The following is a 23,857-nucleotide window of genomic DNA, read 5'->3' as shown; positions in this document are numbered from 1 at the left end:
GGATCAGCCATGCTGAATCCTTACTTATGGGGAAGAAGTGGCCAAAGAACCCCAAATGGTGGGAACAACCCTTTGATCCCAGAATTCACCCTATTGCCGGCAGGGAGAATGGAAGGAGCCAGATTAGTGTTCTCGATTTCAAGAGAGACAATGACTTCAATAAGCTATAGGGGAAAAAATAGGAAGGGTTTGTTTGTTTGTTTATGTATTTATTTATTTATTTAAAAGATTTGTATAGCTATCCATCTTATATAACATAAGCCTGGGTGGCTCACAACAGTCATAAAAAAAATAAAAATAAAAGCAAAAAATAGAAACCATACAACCAAGAAAATGCATAAAAATGAACAGCCACAAAGCTGGAAACCCTGAAGGGAGATAATGCCCAGGAGAATCAGAAAGCAGAGACAAAGAAGAGGAGTTCCTGGCCCTCCACGCCCCAAAGGGCTCTCTGGAAAAGACAGAAAGGGTGCCACTGATTATTGCATCAACTCAGGCATCTGTTCTGCTCTGAAAATTTTTTCATCTTTATTCTGCAATTTGATAGTTACCACTTCCCATAATCTATTTTTCAGCAGCCTTGTTTATATCAACCACATGATTTTCCATGCGAAAGATGACACTGGGTCCTCCCAGCTGGACAGGGCAAGGCAGCAGTTCTTGATATGGATCTCTTTTCTATCTGCAGAACCTCAGAGTCCTACAACCAGACTGTCTTAGATTTTGCAAAAATCATGACCCCAGAAACAGAGTGTCCAATATAAACAGTGCAAATATTCCTCCAAGCCATACTTTGATAAGAACCTGTGGAACCCAGACAAATGCATTACCAATTTATAAGGAGTAAAATTAGAGTTTCTATAATGTTAGTGTAAGATCTTCTTAAGGAAAAGCATCTCTGTAAGCAACTTCTCCAACATAAGAAAATTCAGGTACGAAAGGTGCTGGAGCACTGGACATTGTAGCAGCATCTGGGCTGTTCTTGTGCAGACAGTAAGAAACAAGAACATGCCTTTATCTTGGCACATCACAAAATGGACCACTGTCGAAAGGGTCTGCTTCCTGTTAATAGCTGAGACCTGGGAGAGGAATTTTAGAAAATGGTATAAAGATGCAGGGGATCAAAAAAGGCCTCGCCCCTCAGTAGACCTGGTTTGGCCTCCAGCAACGGTTGCAGAGGTTAATTGCTAATTACCCAGTTAAGATCAGGGAAGGCCCAAAAGGCCTCAGCCAGGGATTTAAGATTTTCCGAATTAAAAATGACCCAGCCTCATGAGTTTCATTGCTTATTGTCATGTTCACTGATTCAATGTACTTTATACATTGTAACGTTTCACATGCCATGGCGCTGACACACGTTTCTGTTTGAGTCTGATGGTGTTCTAGAATAGGCAACCATTACACTTACAGATAGCACCCCAAGGGATTATAGCCACACTTTAATAAAAAGGAGATGCTCCACCAAGGTATAGGCCTATTAATTTGCTTTAGACAAATGAATATACGCCATATGGGAAACTGAGGGACTGGGTAGGAAAGTCTTGTAGAGGAACAGAGAGGACCAATCTATTACTATGTTCTGTCCTCCAGCATTTAATAGAGAAATATTCTACTTTTTCTACAATCTTCCTTTATGCAACCTTCATTGATTTTAAGTCAGCCTTTTTCAATTCATCAAGATAGTGGGAAAAGCTGGAAGCTCCTTGCCTGATTGATGCTTCTTCTAATTCCTAAAGCTTCATGAACATACAAGGCTGAAGATCAGATGTCATTTCCAAAAAATATGGGATTAAGCATGGATATATCCTAGCCCCATTATTGTTTTTCTACATATATATCTTGGTAGGCTACCTAACAAATTAGGATACTCATTTTCCTATGGTAAGGCAGAAATCTATTTCAACTCTTATATGCAGATGATGTGGTTGTATTTCCAGGATCCTAGAGATCTCAGAAGAGCACCAGGGGCCCTTACACAACTTTGCAAGCAGGATTAACTAAAATTAGCTATCGAAACCAAAGATCAAAATCATGAGTTTTGTCAAGCCATTGGTCATGCCTGGGCACTCAGTTGAGCAGATAACGTCCTTTAATTTGGAGCTGGTTTTTCATATTTCTGGTAATGGGAAGGTACTCACTAAAAACAGATATTTGCTGTCTTTAAACTCTTGCAAGCAAAAAGAATGGTTAAATTTCAACAGTTGAAATTCCAATATAGTTGGAATATATTGTCTATACTGGAAACACTGGCACAGGCTCATATCCTGACCTTGGCCCACTGGACAAGCCCAACTACCTCTGTAAGACGGGCATCGCAGCTCCTTCACTATGTCCCAGATGCTGGCCTGGCAGCCAGAAGCTGGTATGGTGAGAGTGGTGGCTGAGCCTTTACAGCTATACTAAATTACTGGCTAAAGCGATCATTTGTTCCTTCTAGGCACAGCCATTGACTTTGCTGGGTGGATTCCAGGCAGCTTGGAAGTGATCCATGCTAGTGAAAGTAGATTATCTCAGGCTCTTTCCCATCTATTTATGGTCCCTGGGATTTGATCAGTCTCACTCTGTGAAAAAATGGCAGACACTGAACACAGAATGCCAGGATATCCAAGGACGGCTGCGCTTTCCCTTATTGTCAGCAGAACTGGCTGGCACCAAAAGTTCATCAACCCAGAGAGCAAAATTTCAGGCTGCCTCCCCTGAACATTGACACACCCTTTGTCGCCAGCATGTGGCATCTGGAAGCAGTTTGAAGGGAGAAATGCCATTTCCAGAACAGCCCAACTAATCCACCCCGGGTGCCTCAGCTGCAGATAGACCATCTGCAGACACAGGTGGTGCATCCAGAAATAGAGCAAGGCACTGGCACTCTCATCTTTCCAAACATCTTAATCTGATTAGTTGAATTTGTAATTTTTGGGCTGGGGTGTAGCACTAGACAGCCTGGACTGCACTGTGGATGCCCTCTGGTGGGCTCTGGATGGGGGTGGCACAGCCTTCCCAGCTCTCCTCAATCTCTCGGCAGGTTTCAGTCCCATCAATCAACTAACCGTGGTCTCTGCCTGGACCAGCGGAGGGGGGTGGGGGTGAGAGGCGGGTCCTCGGTGGTCTTCCTCTTTTCTCCAAGGCTGGTTCCAGTCTGTGTTGGCAGGGGGATAGAGGCCCAGTCCTAGGCTCTGTCTGCTTTGGGGGGTGCCTCAGGGCTTGGCTCTGCCCCCCAACTCCTGTTGAACATTTACACGAACCCCCTGGGGGAGATCTTCTGTCAGCAGGGGGTAAGTCCTATGCTTCGGTATGCTAATGATACTTGGCTGTCCTTCTTGGCCCCAGGCTGGCAAGCAATGCTGCCGAAGGGCTTTCCCAGTGCCTAGATGGGGAAGAATTGGCCTTGGCTCAACCCTGACAAGACCAAGTGGCTGTGGATTTCAGGGCCCCCTGTTAACCCTGAACCAGGTTACACTCCCCCACTCAGAGTCTGTATATGCACAAATGGGTGGTTCTCTTGGACTCCCAGCCCCTGCTCGAGGGGCCGGTGGCAGCCATGGCCAGGAGAGCTTTGGCACAAACACGCCTTGTGTGCCAGTTGTGCCCATCCCTGGACTGGGAGGCCTGCTCAGGTTCACTCACACTGAAACCCCCCCCCCCCGATTGGACCACTGCAATGTGCTCCAAGTGGGGCTGCCCTCGAAGAGAATTTGGAAGCTGCGGCTGGCCCAGCATGCAGCAGCATGGGCAGTTTTGGGCACACCACGGGACGTCCGTGTAATGCTGCTACCGCTGCTGTGAGAGGGCAGAGTCTCCCAGGAGGCCTTGGGGTGCAGTTCAAGGTGCTGGTGGCCACCGTTAAAGTGCTACATGGCATGAGGCCAGCTTACTAGCTGGACCACCTCTCTCTGGTGGCTTCTGGCAGAGTGGGCTTGCTCCAGGTGCCACCAATAAAACCCTGCCATCCAGCTGGTCCCTTCTCTACGATGGCACCTGCCCTGTGGAACAGCCCTCACCCCAATACAAGCAGCCCCATCTCTATTGGTCCTTCATGGGACTGTGAGGACCTGGGTCTTCCCCCTGGTGTCGGGGCCAGGACATTGGTACGGGAGCTCTGGCATGGGTGGGTGTCTCCAGCAGTTTGGCGTTTTTACTGAGCCTCAGGGCAGTTTTAATTTGTTGTTTGTTTTGGTTTCAATGTAACTCTGCTTTTGTTTATTTGCTGCCCAGTTTCTTGGGTAGGTGGGCAGCCATATAAATTGAATGAATGAATGAACAAATGCATATTTTAAATCTGGCAAAATGCACTAAAAACATCAAAGTCTGAATTTTGATGGAATGTATGTTATATGCTGATTTAAATGCGGAGTTAGGTAAGTTTGTTTAAAATGCCAGTTATCCCCCACTCCTGGGAACAGAGTATCTTGCACTGCTCCAGGAGTATCCAACCTCCAGCCCTGCTCTTTGGGGAGGTGGTGGTAGAGAACTTGGACTCCCGTGGATACCTTCTGGCAAGGGAAGGAACAGCCAGCCCCTCTGCCCTTACCGTTTAGAGCCAGCCTGGTCTAGTGTTAAGGCGCTGGGCTAGAAACCAGGAGTCTGTGAGTTCTAGTCCTGCCTGAGGCATGAAAGCCGGCTGGGTGACCTTGGGCCAGTCCCTCTCTCTCAGCCCAGCCCACCTCACAAGGCTGTTGTTGTGGGGACAATAGGAGGAGGAGGAAGGAGTATTAGGTATGTTTGCCACCTTGAGTTATTTATAAAAATAATAAAGGCGGGATAGAAAATAAATAAATAAATTTGGGCTAAATGGAGGGCCTAATCTGATACAAAGTGGCTGGGGTTAATGTCACGGAGCCACAGTGCTCTTCAGCTAGTTTACAGATCAAATCAATGCAGTACTCAAAATTTATAGCAAGATAGGTAAAGGTAAAGGTTTCCCTTGACGTAAAGTCCAGTCGTGTCCGACTCTAGGGGGCGGTGCTCATCTCCGTTTCAAAGCCTTGGAGCCGGCGTTGTCATAGACACTTCCGGGTCATGTGGCCAGCATGACGACTCGGAACGCCGTTACCTTCCCGCCGAAGCGGTACCAATTAATCTACTCACATTTGCATGTTTTCGAACTGCTTGGTGTGCAGAAGCTGGGACGAGCAACGGGAGCTCACCCCGCCGTGCGGTTTCGAACCGCCGACCTTCCGATCGACAGCTCAGCGGTTTAACCCGCAGCGCCACCGCGTCCCTTCATATCAAGATAAGGCATCACTATATTTTGACAAAGGTTCAAGAGGTGGGGGCTGATCTGCCTCTGGCAGGGCCAGCCTCGCATAGGCAAAGACACTCAAGCTCAACCGGAAGGGTGGCTCTGGCGGTCTGTTCGAATGGCAGCTGGGAACCCTTGTCTGGGATGCCTGAATCCAGGCTCACTGGCCCTCGAAATGAAGATTTTTGAGGATTCTCAGACACAGCCCGAACGTGGTTCTCTTGGATCTCCCCCTCATCCTGCAATCGCCCTTCAAGGGGTGAGGAATGTTGTACTGCAAGGTTGAGGCACACGGAAGGGCCAACGCTGGACCACGGTGCTGCCCAAGGCCGTCTCCCCCCTGCCCTCTCCCGTCTGCTCGGAACGTCAAGGCTCCGAATGTGGCCTGGCATCTTCCCTTTGCCCCGGGCAGCGCCGAACTGGGGGCCCTCCAAGCGAGAGCCTGCCCGCCTGCACCCGGCGGGTCCGCAGCCCGTGACTCGGCGGGTTCGTGCCTACCCGCGTCGAGCTGATCGGCACGCGAGGAAGCGGGTGGGAGGCGGGGGCTCATCTGAGGGGGCCGTAGAAGCGCTGCCCGCGGTGGACCATGCCCTGCTGGAGCCGCGCCGCCTTGCACTCTCTCCAGCTGACAGAATGGAGGAAGGAGGCCGGCCGAGCGGCTCGCGACTGCGCCTGGGGGAAGAAAGGTCAAGTTAAAACCGCTCCGGGTCTTCTGGGGGCTGCGGGGAAAAATATTCCAGAAAATCCCACCCCACCGCCGAGGCAGTTGGGACTCTCCATGCTAGGCTCGCCCCTCCCCCTTCTGATCACATGACCCGGGGGCACCTAAGCCCTGTGCATCCGGCGCACGCCTGTCCTGTACACGCGCGCCCGCGCGCACGCAGCTGCGACCCCAGGGGAGGGCAGGGATGCACGCCGACAGGCGTGGAAACCGCGCTGCCACGCCAGAGAGACGAAAGCGCGGAAATCCGGTGAAGGGGACATAGCGCGCCAGCCCCGTGCTCTGCGTGCCGCCCTACCGAGTCTCTCCTTCAGATTTATTCTGTTTTCCCCCTCACATAAAAAGGCTGGAAGAATTCTGAGCAGAGCAGTGACAAGCCAACGCCATTAACCTTTCCCGCCCAGCCCAGCCCGGCCCCGCTTCGCTGAGCGCGCCCCCCGCTTCCCTAGCCTTCCGGCCTGCAGCCGGTCCTCCAGTGGCTCTGCGGGCGCCGGGGAGGAGGGTCCCGGGAAAGCGGGACCTTTAAGGGCGCGCTCGCCCGTCGCATCCTCCCCGTCCCGGGAGGCCAAAGAGGCTCCGTGCCGCAGGGCAGCCTCCCCCACGCCGCCGAGCCGGAGGCAGCTTGAGGGCAGCCTCTTCCTTGCCCGAGAAGGGGCAGAACAGGGCCGAGGAGGGCTGCGGCGGATCTCCAACAAGGCGCTTGGAGGCGTTTCGTTCGTTGGATCCGAAAGGAAAGCGATGCGGCGGAGGAAGCCCGGCCCAACTGCGTGTCCCCACAACCCAGCGCAGGCTCGTGTCTGCTCCTGAATCGGACCTGCATCCTGCCCGCGCCTTAAAGGTCTCTCCCTCCTCCGGATCTATCCGTTGACCCGAAATGGGGCAGCGTGCATTGAGGTGCGTTGCACCGACCGCCGCTCGAGGGCAGCATCGCTTCACTGCATCGCCACCGGAGCAGCAGCGGTGCCCGAAAGCAGCGGCTGGCCGTCCCTTGTGCCCAATATGGCTGTCCGCGGCTTGCCCTCGCTCGCCCTGGCGAGAGGTCCCCAAAGGGGCCTTCCTCTTGGCGCCAACCCTTGAATGGGAGCGACGCCCCTGGCGGGAATCCCCCCCCCGCGCCCCATTCCAAAACCGTCCCAGGAAGCCTCGGGGTCCACAAACTTGATCGCCCTGATGCTGGAGGAAACTGAGCAGATCAGGAGTGGGTTAGAAAGGGGCCACCGAGGCGGAGAAGGACCGACAGTTTCGAGGTGGATGAATTTTCTGCTGAGTGAAAACCTGAAGTTGGTGGCGGGGAAAGGCCCTGTGGCTGACGGTGACTCCGTGGTATTTCGGAAGAGCTTCTCAGGAGCACAGGACTCGTTTTAGGGTATCTCCCCAATTTTAGATAAGATTTATTTTTTTGGCACATTCCTAAAATTACCAACTATTTCCATTCCCTGGGCACACCTGAATACAGTATGTCTGGTATGGCAGTTAGGCTGCAAAGCTGAAGTACCAGTTGGGTGTTTTTATGGCATTTGCCACCCAAGTGGTTGGCAGCAGGGGCAAGAGGGGGCTCCAGGTAGCTTGCCTGCACTGGTCTGAGTGGACCCCAGAGTGGGCTGGCGGGGCTGGGGGGAGGCTGCTGGTCGGGTGCCAGGCCTTCCGCTCCACTTTTGGAGCAGCATAAAGGACATGGTGTCCTTATTCTCTGCCTCGCTAATAGTGCATCCGTTTGGCATTCTTTCCACACTGTCTTTGGACATTTTGGATGAGGTGAGAGGGCGGAATGGACCTGGCACTGTTGCTTTCAATTCTGTCTTCTCCGAGAGGCTCTGCAGGCCTGGCTCTTCTGGCTGAGCTTCCCTGAAGCCCCCTTGCCTCTGCAATGTGCAATGTGACTTGTCATGGCTAAATAGTCTACACATCTGGCTGCTGGACCTTACAAGGATTTCCCAGCAGGAAAAAGCAGCATGAACATCGAAAATAAAAATGGCTCTTTTCTTTGGCATTGGTCAGACCCTAACCCTGGAGTACTGTATGCAGTTCTGGGCACTGTACTGTAAGGATTAAGAAAACATGCAACAGAGTAGGCAGTGAGGAAGATCAGGGAACCAGGCAGTAAGTCCTGTGAAGGAAGCTTGAAAGTGCCAGGTTTACCTCTGAAAGATGATCGCATTCTTCAAATCCTTAAAAAGATGTGACCTCTTCTTTCTTGGGCAGGATATTGAATAATGGATTTAAGTAACAGGATGGCAGAAGACAAGTGAATGTTGGAAAAAACCTTTCAGAACTAAGAGCAGTTTGAGAATGGAACCATGACCGGGAGAGGTCATAGAAGTGCTCAAGGATTGGTTGGAAGCCTTCAGTTGGGATGTTTCACCTGGATTCCTGCCTGGAGCAGAAGTTGGACTTAGTGACCCAACAGCTTCTTTGGACTTCAGCATTCTATGAGCCTTTCCTTTTTCCAAGGTCAGCGTGATTTGGAGGAGGGTGCAGCCTTGCTTGCTTGAAGGCCATATTCACATATTCAAAATGTGCATTGAAAATCTGCCTTTTGATCACAAAAGGAGTATGAGGCACCCAGGGGCATAGCGCAAGAGTGAAAGGCAAGCTGAGTGCATTCAAGGGAAGGGAAGGGAAAGGAAGGATCTGCCGGAAGAGTCTCTGGGGGCTGTCCCCTTCCAATCCCTGCCACGTGGCCCTTGGCTGGGCTTTAGGTGGATGAAGACACGAGCTGCTTTTTCGAGCCTGTCCGTTCTGCTGATCCTGCCTTGATCGGTTTGTTGATACTCTCTGAAGTGCTGATTCAAGGAGGTTTAGCTGCACCGGCAAAAGCAGTTACGTGGCTCAGTAACCTCTTCATGGGAATCTCAGATGTACAATGCTTCAGGCAACGCAGGAAACACAGGAATTTACCAGTGGCTGCTGCCCCGGCCATGGCGGTCTGGCCCATGCTGCTGTGTCCTCCTGAGAGATTAATCTGCAGTCCGGCTGCTGCTTTGTGGCACTTGGACTGCTCTGTGAACCCCAACGAATGCTGAGGGGCCATGAAGCCGCTCCTTTCCTGCTTTATGACTGCATCTACTGGAGAGCCAAAAAGCTGCCCGTGAGCGGCCCTCATCTGCTCAGAGGGTGGACACTCTTGGTTGCTGCGCCCTGGAGGGGGTGCCTCAGGGGCCTGGGAGACATCCAAGCAGGGCAGGAGCCACTGAGTGGCTGCCTGAGGATGGAGGCCTGCACCCCTCACCGAATTCCAGGCAGCTCCCCCTCCTCGTGGAGGAGGTGTGCACTGACAGATAAACGAGGGGGGCTCTGGTGGGCGCTACTACTCTCAGGAAAAGGAAGAGGGCCTGTGGGTGGGGATGCTCAGGTGAGTCCAAAAGGGGTCAAAAAAGTAAAAATTATGGTTGCAATCACATGATTGAAGTCCTGTCCCTCTTTCACACATGTTCCATGTGCAACACAGGGCTTCACTTCAACAGTCACAGCAACCATCTTGATTTTTTTGTCCCCCCCAACACTTGTTAGCTGGTGCTGTCTGACTGGAACTCTTTCAGTTTCAACACTCTGGGTACATTTGTGCCTTTCATGTGGTGTGTGCAAGTCATGCGGTCACCAGTGACTTTGAACACATTTATGGAATGATCAACAGCTCCCTTTCTACCTTTCCCCATCTTGTGTCCCTTCCAATGTTGTAGGCTGGGACTGTTTAGTTCTGGGTACTGGTGCTTATTGCCCCAGTACTGCCTTCAGTCATAATATTCGTTGGTCCTGTCGCTTCCCAGGTGCTCCTGAACCTCAACTCCAGGATCCCCAACTGTCAGGCCAGTGGTGGGGAATCTGGGAGTTAATGGAATCTGGGGGTTATGGCCCAGCCATTCCTGAAGTGCCAGCGGTTCTGCACCCCTGTCTGCAGGCCAAACCCTGCTGGCTGCTTCTCACCATGAAGAACAGGACCAGGCACTGGTCAAGGAAGTGGTTTAATGGCTTCCTGGGGAGCAAGAAATACTGAATATTTTTAACACAAAGGTTTGTTACAAAGAATTCATGGGGTGGGGCAAGGGGGAAAGTAGGAAATCCTAGCTCCTAGAGAGCTATGTCCTATCAGGCAGTGCATCAGAGAACAAGGAAAAGGCAGGAAGGAAGCACGTGGAGGAAAGTCACCTCAGAGAGAAGGACCTGGCAGGTAAGGGTTGCAGAAGAAATTCCTGACTCTTGATCTCCACTTCCCTTGTAGCCAGTAGGTTGTGAGGGGAAGCCATTATCCCCCTTTTAACATCCCTGAATTTAGCCAAAGAATCTCCACAATGCTGCTGTACACACGGGCAATGTCATTTTGGCAATATTTCCAGGAATGTGAGAAGAGGAACTGGAATTCTGTTCCAAATTTCAGCCATTGAACTCAATTCCATCCTCCTCCCCTCCAAAAGGCAGCCTCCTATGCCTGGTCTCTAAACTGAGTTTTTTTTATGTGTGGCTGATAGGAGTTTGCTTATAGTTCAGTGAAGAGGGCAAGACTTGGACTGAGCGTGGGGGAAGTCATAGGAGGAGAAGGAGGCCGTCAAGACCAGTTCTTGCTCAGTGCAGGAGTCCAACTGAAAGCATCCTGGACAGATGATTGTCTCCATGTCAACCAGTCCAGAAAGAGAAGCCAACCAGTTTCCTGGAAATTGGTTTCACTGTTGAACTGCTCTTAATGGGAAAGACTTTTCTAACGTTAAGTCAAAATCTATCTGAAATCCACAGCTCCGCACCCTGCACTCTGGGCTGAGAGAGCCGCACCTTGGCCATCTTTCTTGGGGCTTGAAGAATTCCACCACACCTCATCCCGCTTTGGTCATATTTTCTCCAGGCTAAATACATGAAGCTCCTTCAATCATTCACTCATGTGCTCCCTCAAAAAAAATAAATCTTTATTTCAGTCATAAACCAGCGTAAGACATCAATAAGAATTACTGTAGAGTCATTTCAGTAATAACACTGAAACCTGTGAGACGTTAAACGTATCTAAAAGCTAGCATTATTGGTACAATCATATTAAAACACGAAGTTCTCTGTCTAAAAATTCTTAATGCTAATACAAAGACTACATACTAAGAAGTAAAAATGTAGCATAGGATATAAAACATGACAGAATAATTAAATTACATTTCACGAAGGGTATGAAGAAATGAGGGAACAGTTCTCGTCTAATTTATTTACTTAGGATCATACCTCAGATACAATGAAAACATAAAACAGTACGTGTAATACATCCTCAGTTCCGCTGGTGGGTTCTCACAGCAGCTGCACCGAACTTTGCAGGGCATGTTGGTTGACAGAGGAAAGAAAGAAGAAGCTTGGTGTAAGACCCATCTAGTAGCTCCTCATAGCGCGAGCCCTCTGAACCTCCTCGTCGCCTCCTCTGAGCCTCTCCTGCTGTCTTTGAACCCTTCTAAAGTGGGCGCATAGAGCTACAAAGCAATGAATGGAAGCTGGATTGGCATTCAGAGCTCTTCCCCCTGGGAACTGGTTGTGTTCATGTTCCATCCTTCAAACAGTTGATTAAAACTGACTGGTTGCCTGATGGGGAAAAATAATCCTATTATTTCCTCATTTTTCTTACTTTTTCATTATCATCAGATAAAAACGAAGCAACATGGGGAATCCAGGAAAGGCTTTCTTTACCCCTGTTGCTGCATTAAATGAGTTGATGGGAAATTATTTCTGGCTTGAAGCAAGGGGAGCACGTGTAGATCCAGCATCTTTAGGCCCAACCCGAGGCAGGAGCAGAGCAGTCTCTCTCTCTCCCTCCAGGTTGGCCATCCAGGTGTCTGCTCATTTGTAAAGCAGGTTTTATTGCTTGTTGATACTTTAACCTTATAGCTATAGTGCCCGGAGGGCAAGTGAGAGACATTAATAACAGAGCTGGTGATTATCCTCCAACATGAATAAAATTATCGCTGGAGTCCTGCATAAATCATGGGGCAGAGATGACAGATCTTGCAGCCAGTTATAGTGGAGACACAGCAAGTGACCCAGATAGCGCATTCAGCCATTTTAGAATATGGAGAAATGCTAGCTCTTTTGACTGTAATAAACTGGATTCTGTTTATTTGTGTGCTGTTTGTGTATACTGGTTTGCAAGTGCCCGACTAGGAACAGGGTTTTCCTGCTGAAGAACTGAAAAACAGCATTATCCTTCAACTCTTGCCACAGCAGCAAGCGCCACAAAACCAGTGGTGTGGCTGAGCAATTATGCAGCAAGCCGTGGCTGGGGAATCTGTAGTTGCGCATGATCTGGCTGTTCCAGGTTTCCCCATTCTTCCAGAAGGGTCTCTGTGAGCAGCACCAAAAGGCCGCACCACTGCATAGGCTCCAAAGACTTTGGTGTCTCTGCTAGGAGCCTTATCAGAAAATCGAGTCTCTTGAGGGAGCTTTTCCTTGTTGCAGCGCACCATAAATTTCAGTCTCAAGCTTGCAAATGGAACATTAGTGCAAAGTTAAGACAACTGTCGAACTCATCAGCTGCAAAAAGCTTCTGGGGTGTCCCAACAAGCCACCTTTGTTTGAGACTGGCCTTGGGGACCCCTCCCCACGCCTTGACTAGTAAGGAGCTTTTCAAAAGGCCTTCAGTTTATCACTTTACTGCTCTTTTTACTCAGTGCTTCTAATATTTTTATTTTTAAATTGCTTTTGTTCATTAATTTTTTCCTATTCCTCTTTTTACATTTTTGTGTTAATGTTTAACTGTTGTGTACCATTCAGACTTATGTGGAAGATATGTAGACTATATGTAAATAAATAATACGTTGAAAGCAGTCATCTTGCTGAGGGTGCAGAATATTGCCGAGTAACAACACTTCTTTGCTTTGTCCTGCGTAATCTTTTTATTTTTAAAAAAATATTTTAATAATGGAACAAACAACTAGAACATCAACAGTTCTGTTTGTTAAGGTGACAGCCATATAAATTTGTTTAATGAATTAAAAAACAAAGAAAAATGCAGTACTAGTTATACAATTAAAAAACTTTACACACAGTATAGTGATGAAAATAAACTGAAATTCTAGACGCCAGGAAAATCCTTTGAATGCTTCTAAATTACTTAAGATTTATTTATTTATTTGTTTATATATATCTTCAGCAAAGGATCGTTACCTTGTCGTGGTGCTGGAGCTTGAGCACCTCAATGATGCCATGAGCTAAACCGTGAAGGGCCACCCAAGACAGGAAGGTCATGACAGAGAGGTCAGACTAAATGCAATCCCTGGGGAAGGTAATGGCAACCCACCCCAGTATTCTTGCCATGAAAACTAAATGGATCAGTACAACCAGAGATATGTTGGTATACCATTGGAAGATGAGACCCCCAGGTCGGAAGATGGTCAAAAAGCTACTGGGGAGGAACAGAGGATGAGTTCAACTAGCCCCAGACGTGATGATGCAGCTAGCTCAAAGCCGAAAGGACGGCTAGCGGCCGACGGTGCTGGTGGTGAACGGCGAATCCGACGTTCTAAGGATCAACACACCATTGGAACCTGGAATGTAAGATCTATGAGCCAGGGCAAATTGGATGTGGTTATTGGTGAGATGTCAAGATTAAAGATAGACATTCTGGGCATCAGTGAACTGAAATGGACTGGAATGGGCCACTTCACATCAAATGACCACCAGATCTACTACTGTGGACAAGAGGACCACAGAAGAAATGGAGTAGCCTTCATAATTAATAGTAAAGTGGCGAAAGCAGTGCTTGGATACAATCCAAAAAATGATAGAATGATCTCAATTCGAATTCAGGGCAAGCCATCTAACATTACAGTGATCCAAATATACGCCCCAACCACAAATGCTGAAGAAGCTGAAGTAGAGCAGTTCTATGAGGATCTGCAGCACCTACTGGACAACACGCCTACAAGAGATGTTATTTTCATCACGGGAGACTGGAATGCTAAGGTGAGCAGTCAAATGACACCTGGAATTACAGGTAAGCATGGCCTGGGTGAACAAAACAAAGCAGGACATAGGCTGATAGAATTTTGCCAAGACAACTCAATGTGCATAACAAACACTCTCTTCCAGCAACCTAAGAGACGGCTTTATACATGGACTTCCCCAGATGGACAACACCGAAACCAGATTGACTACATCCTTTGCAGCCAAAGGTGGCAGACATCTATACAGTCGGTAAAAACAAGACCTGGAGCTGACTGTAGTTCAGATCACGAACTTCTTCTTGCACAATTTAGGATCAGACTAAAGAGATTAGGGAAGACCCACAGATCAGCTAGATATGAGCTCACTAATATTCCTAAGGAATATGCAGTGGAGGTGAAGAATAGATTTAAGGGACTGGACTTAGTAGATAGGGTCCCGGAAGAACTATGGACAGAAGTTCGCAACATTGTTCAAGAGGCGGCAACAAAATACATCCCAAAGAAAGAGAAAACCAAGAAGGCAAAATGGCTGTCTGCTGAGACACTAGAAGTAGCCCAAGAAAGAAGGAAAGCAAAAGGCAACAGTGATAAGGGGAGATATGCCCAATTAAATGCAAAATTCCAGAGGTTAGCCAGAAGAGATAAGGAATTATTTTTAAACAAGCAACGCACGGAAGTGGAAGAAGACAATAGAATAGGAAGGACAAGAGACCTCTTCCAGAAAATTAGAAACATTGGAGGTAAATTCCAGGCAAAAATGGGTATGATCAAAAACAAAGATGGCAAGGACCTAACAGAAGAAGAAATGATCAAGAAAAGGTGGCAAGAATATACGGAAGACCTGTATAGGAAGGATAACAATATCGGGGATAGCTTTGACAGTGTGGTCAGTGAGCTAGAGCCAGACATCCTGAAGAGTGAGGCTGAATGGGCCTTAAGAAGCATTGCTAATAACAAGGCAGTAGGAGACGACGGCATCCCAGCTGAACTGTTCAAAATCTTACAAGATGATGCTGTCAAGGTAATGCATGCTATATGCCAGCAAATTTGGAAAACACAAGAATGGCCATCAGATTGGAAAAAATCAATTTATATCCCCATACCAAAAAAGGGAAACACTAAAGAATGTTCAAACTATCGAACAGTGGCACTCATTTCACATGCCAGTAAGGTAATGCTCAAGATCCTGCAAGGCAGACTTCAGCAATTCATGGAGCAAGAATTGCCAGATGTACAAGCTGGGTTTAGAAAAGGCAGAGGAACTAGGGACCAAATTGCCAATATCTGCTGGATAATGGAAAAAGCCAGGGAGTTTCAGAAAAACATCTATTTCTGTTTTATCGACTATTCTAAAGCCTTTGACTGTGTGGACCATAACAAATTGTGGCAAGTTCTTAGTGGTACGGGGATACCAAGTCATCTTATATGCCTCCTGAAGAATCTGTATAACGACCAAGTAGCAACAGTAAGAACAGACCACGGAACAACGGACTGGTTTAAGATTGGGAAAGGAGTACAGCAGGGCTGTATACTCTCACCCTACCTATTCAACTTGTACGCAGAACACATCATGCGATGTGCTGGGCTTGAGGAATCCAAGGCTGGAGTTAAAATCGCTGGAAGAAACGTTAACAATCTCAGATATGCAGATGATACCACTTTGATGGCTGAAAGTGAAGAGGAACTGAGGAGCCTTATGATGAAGGTGAAAGAAGAAAGTGCAAAAGCTGGCCTGCAGCTAAACCTCAAAAAAACCAAGATTATGGCAACCAGCTTGATTGATAACTGGCAAATAGAGGGAGAAAATGTAGAAGCAGTGAAAGACGTATTTCTAGGTGCAAAGATTACTGCAGATGCTGACTGCAGTCAGGAAATCAGAAGACGCTTCATCCTTGGGAGAAGAGCAATGACCAATCTTGATAAAATAGTTAAGAGCAGAGACATCACACTGACAACAAAGGTCCGCATAGTTAAAGCAATGGTGTTCCCCGTAGTAACATATGGCTGCGAGAGCTGGACCATAAGGAAGGCTGAGAGAAGGAAGATCGATGCTTTTGAACTGTGGTGTTGGAGGAAAATTCTGAGAGTGCCTTGGACTGCAAGAAGATCAAACCAGTCCATCCTCCAGGAAATAAAGCCAGACTGCTCACTTGAGGGAATGGTATTAAAGGCAAAACTGAAATACTTTGGCCACATAATGAGAAGACAGGACACCCTGGAGAAGATGCTGATGCTAGGGAGAGTGGAAGGCAAAAGGAAGAGGGGCCGACCAAGGGCAAGGTGGATGGATGATATTCTAGAGGTGACGGACTCGTCCCTGGGGGAGCTGGGGGTGTTGACGACTGACAGGAAGCTCTGGCGTGGGCTGGTCCATGAAGTCATGAAGAGTCGGAAGCAACTAAATGAATAAACAACAACAAATATATATATATATATATATATATATATATATATATATATATATATATAAAGGATCTCTTGAAGATAAAGAAACGGCAGGCTATACGAGAGAACCGAAGGAACAGAGGGAATAGCTCTGGTCTCTGCCTGCCACCCAAACCAAACCAAGGCTCCTATATGAGTTGAATGAATCTCCAGAGCTAAACGCCTCCCACTTCTCCAGTTCCAAGTTCCCTCTGATGTTTACATGGCAAAAAAAAAGGATATTAACTGTAGTCACACAATTAATCCCAAACTAGTTTGGTCCTATGCCATACGGTTGGAGAATCGCCAAGAATTGGACATGATTGAATGGATAGCATCATCATCATCATCATCATCAGGTTGTAAAGGCTGACCCAGGACAAGTCTTCCCTTTTCTTTCAGCCCTAGGAAGGTGATTAAACCCAAGGAATTTCACACCCACAATTAGCCTTTTTGATTTGGATCCATTGTGTGAGGGAGGGCCATGTGGATTTCATCTTAGTTCATGTTACTGCATCCCTCCCACACACCTCTGTCTTTCAGGAAGATAATATATAAAACTGATAGCAAAGCACTTGCTCAGCCTTGCTCTAAGAAGTCACACGTGACCATTAATTGTTCTGGGCTTAGACTTCTTCAGCATTGAAGGGAACTGCTTCCTGAAAGGTTTATTAATCTCCCTGCAGACCCGTTGACATCATACATTCCTTTTCTCTGGGAGGGGCAGGGCGGGGGGCATGTACAGGGTGGAGATTGGTAGGACTCTGGCTAGTATCTTTGCAGCTCAGGAACAGACAGCCATGAAGGTGAGGTTGACGGGGCTTTGAAATGAGGAAACCCAACCCAGTCACTTTCCCAGGGCGAGTCGAAATACCTGTCACTCCACCACCAGAGCCATTCTCCAGAAGGATATTTGAGAAAGAGCCTAGACATGACAAACCCCATCAGTAACAATGCTGGGTCTAAAGAAACCTCTGCATTCACCACCAAAATGCACAGGGCACTCTTGCCTCACCACACAAGCCCATAAAAACTGTCCAGCAAGGAGGCAGCTGACATCTGCCCCACTGCTATATTCACTGTTGGGCAAAATGCAAGGCCACCCCTTTCACTGCTGGCGGGGAGCCGGCCTGGGGTCAGGGCAGTAGCTTGGCTTCAGGAGAAAGGCAGGAGAGGGATGAGGCCGGAGACCCCCCAGTGTGAAGCCACCAGGCTCTGCAGGCCTGGAGGCAGCGGCATGAACCGTCATCCCAGCACTTCGTGGAAAGGGGAGCCAACCGGTTCCTCTGTTAATCAGTTCTGCTGTCACTGAGCGGAAGGCTGGGAGACCCAGAGTCACCATGGGCTTAAACTAAAAGTTACGCTTGAAAGCATTTACTTAAGAAAACCCATCTGCTTAAAGGTCTATACGCGGTTCCACAATCCAATAATTTTAATACAAAGTTTGCAGATCATTAAGTACTATATCAAATTAAACCATATTGTTAGAGGGTTATATAACTCTTTGGTGCAGTCCTAAAATTAAGCCACAAGCAGGTGACAAAGCTGTACAATGAAGCTGTGGCCCATGTGGCATCTGGGTCATGCAGCATCTCCTGCCCAGAAGTTTCCTGCTTGCATTGCTACATATCACAATTCCAGGTTGCTTTCATGGAAGATTCCTCAAAATGCTTGAAAGCCACAGCTATATGAGAGCAGGCATAGAAAAGCTGAAATAAAATACCAAATTAATACCAAGAAGGTTAACTATTGAAAATACTAGGAAAAAGAATACTGGAATAGAAATACTGCCTGGTTAAGGCCACGTCCGCTAAGCTGCTTGGGTGTTCCCCTCCCGTCCCCCAAATGGCACCAAGTTACGCTGTCTTAGAGTGTGCTGCCCCACCACCACCAGCACGCCCTCACTATGCCACTTCTTTTTTTAATCGTATGGCATAGCAGTTCGGTGTTCATGCTGCTTTTTTTCTTGCTGGGAAATCCTTGTGAGGTCCAGCAGCCAGATGTGTGGACTATTTAGCCGTGACAAGCCACGTTGCCCAGGGTGCGCCATGAGGAGGCTGGTCTACGTTGCACCGAGTTGGGCTGAGAGGGAGGGACTGGCCCAAGGTCACCCAGCCGGCTTTCAGCCTAAGGTGGGACTAGAACTCGCAGACTTCTGGTTTCTAGCCCAGCACCTTAACACTAGACCAAACTGGCTCTTCACTATGCCGCTGAAATGGTCTGAGTGACACTGTTGTCCACAGGACGCTCACAGGCCTCACTCAAAAGGCCGTGGCTGGTGGCCCCAGTTGATGACCCTGGGCCAGCCACTCTTGCTCAGCCCTGGGAAGGAGGCAAGGGCAAACCACTTCTGAAAAACCTTGCTAAGGAAACTGCAGGTACTTGTCCAGGCAATCTCTGAGAATCGGACACAGTTGAACGGATTTTAAAAAATGTTTTGTCAATGAGCCCAAATGCCAGTAGAATTTATGTCTCTGGTGCAGTAGAGCAGATGCAAGGATGTGGAGCAGCTACCTTTGTGTTACTTCTCCTTCCACAGTTAAGGGCAGGGTCTGCTTGCCAGAATAACAGCGGAGTCCTGGTACCTCCTTACACCAAAGCTGCTACGCTGCGTTTCATAGAAGGTCACTGCAGTGTCTTCCTCCTAGGAATGCTACCTGTGTCCCCCTTCGGGCCAGCTTGCATCCTTCTCAGACGTAGAGCGAGCCTTCCTCCCCTTTGCGCTTGAGCCCAAATAGCTCCTCCCTCAAAGCAATGTGGTGCTCAGCAGGGGGGATTAATTCTTTCCATCAGGCCTTCAGGCACTGCCCACAGTGCTGCTCCCCCCACCCCAACAAGGCTGCAGCCCAGCGAGAGAGGGGCAGGCCGAAGTCTGCTGATCCAGGAGGGGAGGACGGCTGTAGGGAGGGGGCTGAGCTGTAGCATTTGGCTGCTGGGGGAGTGCGACCTGGGGGCTAAGGACGAAAACCAGGAGCGGCAACTTGCATCTGAATGCAAGTGGCAGAAGCGGTGGCACAGATGCACCAGCAACATCCTGCTTCGAGGGAGGCCTTGACGCTTGTGTTGGGAGATTCGGGTTATTCTGCCTGCAACCATGGCAAGGCACAGGGCAGCTGAGGGAAAGGGCCCAAGCATCTTTCAACCTCGGGGATGTGTTCTTCCGCCTCTGGCCACACTAGGCGACCCTTGACTCTCTGTAGTACAAGAGGAAGGGTAAGGGCAATGCTGCTGGGTGTTCAAGATTCTGTGGCCATAGCCAGTGTCGAAGTACTTTAGTTTGGTCATTGAGCAGCAGACCATATAGACTCTATCAACAGGGCAAAGTTCTAGGATTTCTTGTGGGGTCTCCTTCCTGACCTAGCCAGCCTGAAGGGCTGAGACTCTGGATCAGAACACTGAGCAAGAGAGGTCGGGCCTCTTGACATGATGATTGCAGAAGAACCAAGGCTCTTGGCTTATGGTAGATGAGTGGACACTGGTTTAATTTTTTTCTCTTTTTATTATGTTGTTATAAATCTTGATACATTGTATTGTTTCAGTACAGTCATGTTGATATAATATGATTAAAGATTATTGACATTCTATGATTTAGAAAGCTTAAAGTACTGAAAATAGAGAAAGAAAAGTAAAAATTTCTATCAATATTAGTTACAGTTTAGGTTGTCAATATTACAAGCATAAAATTATTTGGATTTTCATCCAAAGTTAACATTAAAATAACTGCTGCAACTCACATCAAAATATTGGTTATATGACAATGGTTTCAATTTTAAGCTAATTACTTAATATTAAAATCTCCATTGTATTGTTACTATACTTAATATTAAAATTTCAATTTTAATGTTATATTAAGTATTTGTAACAATTCAATGGAGATTTTCATGTTAACTAATTAGCTTAAGACTGAAACCATTATTTTACAAAACTCCCTTCTCACCCCTCTGGTCCTCAACTTCGGGCCCTCCACCACAGGCCTGGGAGTTTGAGGGTTCTGCACAAGATCTTAGCTGTTCCTAGCACTGCATTCTTCTCGACAGAGAGCTCTGATGTGGCTTCTGGGATCTGCTGGAGCCACTCTCCCAGCTTGGGGGTCACAGCCCCAAGTGCCCCTACCACCACTGGGACCACTTTGGCCTTCACTTTCCACATCCTCATCAGTTCCTCCTTCAGGCCCTGGTACTTCTCCAGCTTCTCATACTCCTTCTTCCTGATCTTGCTGTCCCTTGGCACTGCTATTATCTATGACCACCACTGTCTTGTGGTCCTTGTCTACTAACACGATGTCTGGTTGATTGGCCAGTACCTGCCTGCCCTTCTGGATCTGAATGTCCCACAGGATCTTAGCCCTGTCATTCTCCACAGCCTTCTGTGGAATCTCCCATCTGGACTTGGGAGGGTGTAGCCCATACGCTGTGCAGATGTTCCTGCACACAATGCCAGCTACTTGGTTATGCCGTTCAGTGTATGCTGTTCCTGCCTGCATCTTACACCCTGCCACTAACAAGATAGACAAAGGAAATTTAACAAAAGTTACAATACCTAAAAAGTAAAAAAAGAAAAAGAAGAAAGAAAAAGGGGAAAATAATAATAATAAAAAGAACTATTGGTCTCTGACTTCCCTCTTTTTAAACATTTGCTAATTTGCAATCTTTGTAGGTATTCAGACCCCCTTAAAAGCCAGACTTTAGGTGGTTATATACCATGCTGTGTGATGTGTTGAATATTTGGGAACCGTTCTTGCTTAAATTTAGTTAAACTTCTATTGTGTAAGTATACTGTTAGTTTTGCCATTGCTGCATATTCTCCAATTTTAAGTTCCCCATCATATATTTTTGGGATTGTGTCTTTCTTCCATGTTGAGCAAAGTTTTTTTCTCACTGCTGCAAGCATGTATTTCATTAAATTATAATATTTCTTATTAATTTTTCCTTAGATTATACCTAACAGGAAAAGTTGTGGTTTCATTTCAAATTTAAATTCCAAAATTTTCTGCATTGTGCTATGTATGTCTTGGCTTTCTGTGAAGTCTTCAGTTGGTTCCTGGAGGGGTGACTCCAGAAGCTGCTCCCCTGTGCCTTCTAAAGAGTAACCACCATGCTGTGAATTGATCCCTCAACCTTTGCTGGGGAAGTGCTATTGATTGTACGGCTACAGTAAATCTCCATTGGAATCTCAAAAGCATTTTGACACATTACCCAAGGATGGAGATATAAACATGTGATTCATGGGCCAAAGCTGTTCTTTACATCAAGTAGTCTTTATGGACATGGAGGAATGCCACATGAAAATAGGTGTGATATGCAGCTAGAAGGAGAACAAGGAATCCAGCTATTTTGGGAAGGGGCAGAATTATGACACTTAGGATGTGTGAAAAAAATAAAGGAAGAGGGGAAGAATATAAGGGAAAGAAAATGAAGACTTGATTTTCAGGTTTTAAGAATGGCATAAGAATGATAACCCTGATTTCTAACCATGTCACTATGTTGTTTTACATTTTTAATAAAGCCCTGGAACAGTGGTCTTCAAACTCGAGATACCTGAGCAACCTTTTTCAATGTGAAAAATCAGTGCAGAACCCATTAATAAATATGCTTCATATAATACCTTGTTGAGAGTCAATTTGGTATAGCGGTTAAGGCACCAGGCTGGAAACTGGGAGACCCTGAGTTCTAGTCCTGCCTTGGGCACGAAGCCAGCTGGGTGACCTTGGGCCAATCACTTCCTCTCAGCCCTAGGAAGGAGGCAACGGCAAACCACTTCCGAAAAATCTTGCCGAGAAAACTGCAGGGACTTTTCCAGGCAGTCTCCGAGAATCGGATACGACTGAACAATAAAAAAAAACAAAAAAACGTGTTACCGACTTCTCTATTTTAAACAAAATAAAGGAATGAGGATCTTATAATTTCACTGTAATCATAAGAATCAACTGTCATGTTGAACCCCTGGATGATTCTCAAGGAACCCTAGGCTTCCTGAGAACATAGTTTGAATGCCATGGCCCTAAAATTTCATTGCTTTGTAAGAAATAAGTAGGAAGGCAAATTTGTAAATTGAAATAGTGTGGAAGTCTCTTCAAAACAGCAAATCAAATTAGAACAATAAAATTAGGGCAATAAAAATCTAGATGGCCAGTAGATGGCAGCAAAGGGCAGGGGAGTTTTGCATCTTTTTGGTGCCATCTAATGCTTGCCAGAATGTTTGCAGCCCAGAAACGGTATGTCTAGTTGTAATGTTGCAGCTTCACTTCCATACTGGGATAATGGGGTGGGGGGATTGAGGGGTGTGATGGGTGCTCTGACAGTGAAGAGAGGAGCCAACCATGGAGTTTATTAGATCTTTACACCCTCAACTGATAAGGATGCTTATCAGAAACAGATCAGGGTTCATTAAAGAGTCTCCCAGCCCTGCCCCCAAAATAAAATAAAAAAGAAGAACTTGCCATCGTGTCAATGCTTCTCTGTTATATCCTAGAGACAAATCTTTTTTTCAAACCAAGCTGCAAATTCTGAAGCAATTTGAATCAAATAGGCTTGCCTTCAAATCTCAGATTGCAAATTTGACTTGAATTATGCTGTCTTGGAATCCTGAAACTCCCACAGAATCATGGATTGTTTGGAAAGGCATTGCCCTTTTACTTGCACGCATTGTTGGAGCGGCAGACAGAGACAGAGATTCACAGCGCTCCATGGGCAGAGCTGCTCTGCTGCAATTAAATCCACCAGGAGAAATCTTTGGTTGCTACGGCTTCTCCCACTATAATAATATGGTATGTTTGCAAAAACTTCACCAGAAGTAATAATGATATAAAGGAGGTACTTTCACATCAGCTCACCAGACAAGGAAACTACTGACTCTGATTTTGAAATTATTAGAAAGACCAATACAAAACAAAAACACCCACCGTATACATTATGTGGGAATAACGTTCGAAACATTTGGAAGGCTGATATGTGTTGTAGTTCACATTCTCCCCTCACCCCATCCCAATGGAGTGGAGTAAAGAAGCCGCTGAAAAAATTGGTGATGTGTGACGTTTAGGAGCCTGAATCACTTCCACCTGTAATAACTACAGCAAAGGCTTAACGGCTTCTCTCGGTGTCCCTTGCAACAGATGCAGCTTCGGTTCCTTCCTGCAGTCTCTCTGCCATGCCTGGAATAACACTGTTGGAGAGTCTTGGAGCTACAAAGGACAGGGACCCTTGCCAGTCATCAGAGGCTTTCTCCTGAAAAGGTTTCTTTTTCCTTCTAACCAAGGGGACCCATTTTCTAGTTCTTGTCCTAGTAGTTCCATCAAAAGTTCAAGAACTACTTGAACTTTTGATGGAACAGTTATTAAGCTGCTGGAAAAAAATATTTATCCTGGGAGTAAGACATAGACATTTTCCATTAAGACAGCATTAACTGGAATGCACAGCATTTCATTCAAATCATGACAATCTGTGCCTCTGCTTATTTGTTTGTTTGTTTGTTTATATTTCAAATTTCCATCACCGCCCATCTCCCCCGAAAGGGGACTCTGGGCAGTTTACAATCAGAATTAAAACACAGAAATTACAATATAAATAACTCTAT

Source organism: Candoia aspera, chromosome 14 (assembly GCF_035149785.1).
Source record: "Candoia aspera isolate rCanAsp1 chromosome 14, rCanAsp1.hap2, whole genome shotgun sequence".
Lineage (NCBI taxonomy): Eukaryota > Metazoa > Chordata > Lepidosauria > Squamata > Boidae > Candoia > Candoia aspera.
Note: the sequence above shows the minus strand (reverse complement) of the source record.